The sequence below is a fragment of the Condylura cristata genome, unplaced genomic scaffold (genome assembly GCF_000260355.1).
Source record: "Condylura cristata isolate star-nosed mole 26May11 unplaced genomic scaffold, ConCri1.0 scaffold00013, whole genome shotgun sequence".
NCBI classification, from domain to species: domain Eukaryota; kingdom Metazoa; phylum Chordata; class Mammalia; order Eulipotyphla; family Talpidae; genus Condylura; species Condylura cristata.
This window is the reverse complement of record NW_004567114.1, coordinates 38,100,810-38,106,078: the sequence shown is the minus strand read 5'-3', so window position 1 is coordinate 38,106,078 and position 5,269 is coordinate 38,100,810. Positions and strand designations below refer to the sequence as shown.

Below are 5,269 nucleotides of genomic sequence, written 5' to 3'. Positions count from 1 at the left end.
TCATTTGTCTTTTTGACCCTTTGACAATTCTTGAATTTTCACTATCAGATCGTTAAACAAAATAAAATTTTGAAAGCACAATCCTACCCAAGTATCATAAAAACCAATAACATGAACAATGAAGCTCAAATATTGCAACTTAAATGAAAGCAGAAGACACAATAAAATGATTCTATGAAGGGAGAGAGTCGGACTGAGGCATGAACACAAAGGCCATCCTCGTCCTGCCCCCACATCGATGTGTCACGATCTGCACTCAGCTCACCATGACGCTTTCCATTGCCAAGCAGGAGTTTTCTCTCTTCCCATATTTCACTTTTCTCTAAGATTGCAACCCAAAACTATTACAATCTACTTTACGTTTTCCACCTCTTACTTCTTAGCTCCCTCAAAAACTTCTCTAAAACTTATGTATCTCATCTCAAACTACCTCCCTACAGCTCTCCTCTATAACTGTCAACTTTCCCAAGAAAGTGCACTGACCTCTTTTTTTTTTTTTTAAAGATTTATTTATTTATTCGTACAGAACTGGGGTATAGGCCAGAGATGCGGAGGGTGAGAGGACTCACCAGAGACAGAGTGGAGAGCAGAACAGGCAGATGGACGAAGTACACTGCTGAGGGGAGCAGCGGGCGGGTCAGGAGAGGTCTGCCACGCCATGTGGTAATTTCCAGGGCAGGCGGGAATCGAACTCATGCAGAAGTGGCTTTAGTTTCTCAGTGCAGTGCTTTAACCCGCTGCGCCACCAGGGAGGGCCCTGTGCACTGACCTCTTTTTAGGTTGCAAACATTCTATCCCCCAAGCTCCCCAAAACTGTTGTTGCCTAATGAAGGTCATTGGTGACTCTACTATCAAACGTATACTCTCCCCAGCCTGCTAGAATTCTGGAGCTCTTTATTGCATTTGATGCTAACGGCCCCTCCTTGAAACTCACTCTCTCATTTCCCTGACTGTTACTTGTATGTCAGTATCAGTTGCTGACTTAACTCCTTTGCCCCTGACCACCTTTATAAGTTGATACTTCCTGTACTTCTGCCATCCTAGCCCACAGTGTCAGTGATCCACTGAATTCCCTTTGCAATTTTAATATACACTCCCAATAACCTGCCCTACTTCACAGAGGACTGGCCCTCCGTGCTAGAGTAAAAGTTGGCTTTTGACCAATAAATCCTCCCTTGAATTGCAAGGAATAACTCAGATTTTATAAAGCCTGCCACAGACTTGGGCCTCTCTTCACAACTTTCCAATTAAATGGTCAGACACCTTTACATCTCTTTTGGAAAAAAAGGATCAGTGTGGGCAATATTTTGGAATTCTAGTTAGGGATGGTTAAATAAGAGACAGATGTACAGAGGCATTAATCAAAACATTTACCACCCAGTAACCACCCATAATAAGAACTATTTGAAGCATTTTCCTTCCAAATAATTCAAAATGAGGCTGCCAAAATGCACAGCCCCTGACAGAGATGGCCATTACCGATCTGTGTTGTGCACCACTTGGCAACCCGGCTGACGAAATCAAGTGCCAACTGGGATTGGAAAAGGCAGAGGTGGCGGTGCAGCTGGAATAATGAAGTCCCCGATGTAAGGCCAGCATGAATAGACACATGAACTTAGGAACTTTCCAGCATCCAGGGTATAGAAAGGAGCTGTAAGAATCACACCCCAGTCAAAGGGTAGGTCTATTCTGGGCAAGAAGGAGTGAAAGGGAGACAAAGTCTGGCAGGGAAAAACCAAATAATAAATGAGCACAATGCCACGGCCCCAAGCCCAGGCCTTTTATTTTCCCTCCAGATGGTCCAGCAGCTGAACAGCTACACAGAATGTCTGGATGCCCCTCTTGGCTCAGTCGCCTTCCCTAGGTATCATAACAGATGGATTTGGATCTATATTCAGACAGAGCTGTTGGGGGTCCACAGACCAGGCAGTGACCACTAAGTGGCTAATTTCGTTACTTTATTGTAAGTAAAGTGATGAACATGGACGGGTAAAGCCTGCTCTGGCAAAGCTTTTTCATTCATGCCTTTAGCTCTCATCATTTAGCAAATCAGAGCCTCATAATGTCAATGATCAAATTAAAATGATTCTTTTTTTTTTTTCTGCAGATGTATTCATTTGCTGCAAAGAGAGGCTCCCCAATTTGGAGTAATTTGATTATAAGACAGAAGAGTCACAAGAATAAGTTCAAGAGTAGCACAAGCTTAATAGAAAAAGCAACTGTTCCCACTTAATCTATATGGAATATTTTTGCCAAAAGCTGCTGCTCGGCAAACTGACTACTGTAAGATGTCTCCCCTCTGCTCAGGTAGCACCTCATTTCCAGTGAGATACAAATGCACAAGAGTACCACCAAGAAATAAACTGACATAAAAATAAAACTGACAAAAAAAGCTTAAATACCACTGCTTAGGCAAATAGTCAACAAAGAAATTTGAACAAAAATAACAACTTTTGCTAACGACACTATAAAACTTAACTAAGCATATCCTACTAACATTTATTCAAAATATAAATAAGCTTTGGTATTTTCCTATCCTGAACGATGTAGCACACCCAAGCTTTTGTTAAACCTAATAGCTAGGTGGATGGCCCAATCAAGCAGTCAACTCAGGGTGGCTGAAGGAACAAAATCATTAGCTTCACACATTGTGAATTCAATAACCTGTAATCAAGCTACTAAGTAAAATTACAGAAACAGAAAACAGAAATGCATCATTGTTACTTTCCTGAGAGACTGTTTATAATGGCGTTCACTTCTTGACCCTTAGTCCTTACTCACATTAATTTAGAATGCCTACAGCTCTGAGTACAGTTCCCTGCGTAAAAGTGAAGAGCTTCACTTCTCACATATATAAATAATATTTCTCCCAACTTTTTTTAATGCACATTAGAATATATATATATATGTATAATACTATATAATTTTTCCATTGAAAAGCTTGAATGATGAATGGTTACTATAAATTGCAAAAATGAAGCATCCTAATTTCAAAGTTGCTCACAGCATGATTTCATAATCTTCTTAAAATTCTATTCTATTTGTAAGTATTTGTAAAAATATCTCTTTTTTTTTGTAAGCTTCAGTAAGTCTCTCTAGAAACTCCTGCCCAAAAGACGTAAGTTCAATAACCAGAATTCAAACCACATAATTTATTGGCTTATGAATGAATTGACATTATAAAAATAAACCTCCTGAAAATGCTTTAGGCTGTTTGAATTCCTCTAAAATGCCCTGGCTGAATCTGCCAATCCTTTATTAATGTAAGAACAGTAAAATACATTTTCATTATCAACATACAATAAAAGCTTCAATATTGGTGAAATGAAAAAAAAAAGATTGGTAAAATGTTAGTCTAGAAGGTTATTTGCAGTGACATTTAAAACAATTTATTTGAACAACATTTGAGTTGAGATAAGAACATTGCCTATTAAATAAAGATGGGCTGTTCAGAATTCATCAGAACTCTATTCTCCCCCTCTATGACAGTTAACATCTTTTGATATTAGTAGTCATTACATATCTAAAATGAAAAAAGAACAGAAAAAAGAAACCCATGCCATTCTGGGCAAGTGCCTATTAAAATGACTGATCCTTGACATTTTAACGCCAAGACCATGCCTATGATGGCTTCCTTTTCACTGCCCCCTATAAAGCCTTTTCCTGCCTTCACATTATCTTTACTGATGTCCATTCTATTTAGAACAACCCTAAGTCCCATTCTTTATCTATTCTGTGGTTCAGAATGCTTTCATCTACAGAATCACCAGAGAACAGTTGAAAATAAACAAATCTGCAAACTCCCTAGCATGTCACTTCTGCTCCCTAAGGGCACTAACAACAGATGAAGAGACCACAACAAACTGGCTTTTCAATCCGCCTCCAATGTTACTTTTACACACAGGCTGGGAGTTTTCACAGTCCCTTTCAACAAGATCCACCCATATTCCAGGTCAGCCACCAATATGCTAACCACTAAAGACTTGAGATAAAATTAAGCTGACACAGAAAAAATACATTTCCTTACAGATTGTCAAGTCTCAGGAAATAAGCAAACAGACACGAATTTATGTCACCATATTTAAAGAAGCCCAAGTGAGAAATTTTGCATAGTCTCAAGAGCTTAGCTTAAGTGTCCCAAAGGTCAGGATTTTAATTCTAAAAATCACAAAAGATAACTAACTGTACCGTTCTGGTTGCATAAATTCAAGAGTTAAGTTGTATGGAAAGTCCAGCTCAAGACTTTCCATACATTAATACCAAGAGGGAGTCTGTGTCAATTAGTTAAGGAAGCAGAACTCAAAATACCTAAATGATCTAGAAACAAAATACACAGTACAACAATTTTTCCAGTTCCCATTTTATTTGCAACTCAACCTGGGTGTGTCTGACTAAGGCTAGGAAAACTCCTCTTTCTATCTAGCACAGTCACAGAAAAAGCTCCAGCAGTAAACTGTTTCAATCAGCTTTGCCCTTTTGTCAAGACCGGTTTGGTAGCTGAGAAGGCCAGTCCCTGGAGCCCTGGAAGCGGCTCCTGCAGCATCCCACACGTCAGTGTCATTTTCTTCTTTTCCCAAAGTAAGTGCATTGGGAAAGTCTCTTATCACTGACGCCACACTTTTTTAAAAACCCACTTTAAGGTCTCCAAACAGCTCTCCCCTACCCAGGCAGCCAGGTTAACGCATTTCCCCAGAGATTTCTCTCTAGTCTCAATCACAAGCCTGCTTGGGTGGCAATAGGCAAAGTAAAAGCCACCCCTACTGCTCGGTCTGGGACTCAAGTTCACTCCGGGACCAACACACGGCGGCGGCTCTCAACTAGAGGCTGAGGGCTGGCACCACGCGAGTGGCATACGTCCTCAGAACAGGCTCCGCGCCGCTCCCGTCCCGGGCACTCCGCGATGCAGAGGCTTCCCCGATCCGCCAGCTCACTGCCACCCCCAGAAACCCCAGACACCCCATTGTGTCACCCAGCAGCACGCTCCACGGTCCTCACCTACCTTCTGTCGGCCTCTCCGTTGCGCCTGCACAGCCGGCGCCTGCCTCCTGAGCTCTGCAAAGCGAATGAGGACGCTTTGTTAGGGTTCAAGAAACGGGACAATACTTCGCAGCCGGCGCCGGGGTTCCGTGCGGCCGTCCTCCAAAAGGACGCGAGCAGAGACCCGCGCGATCGTCATTTCCATATGTAAGGACCCAGCTTTTACAAAAGCGCGGCTCTTGGGGGCAGCAGGCTGCCGCGCGCATCCTCCCCGCCCCTGCCGGCCGGTCCC

General features: G+C 42.1%; 1 protein-coding gene across 1 annotated transcript in view; it reads right to left on the bottom strand.

The window, feature by feature from the left end:
• The window catches only part of NIN (ninein (GSK3B interacting protein)), a 95,456-nt gene extending 90,413 nt beyond the window's left edge, over window positions 1-5,043 (bottom strand). The window contains exon 1 of the mRNA XM_004681877.2: window positions 5,000-5,043. The gene's annotated coding sequence lies outside the window, so the exon portion shown is untranslated. The remainder of the gene's footprint in view (window positions 1-4,999) is intronic.
• Between the last annotated feature and the right edge of the window lie 226 nt (window positions 5,044-5,269).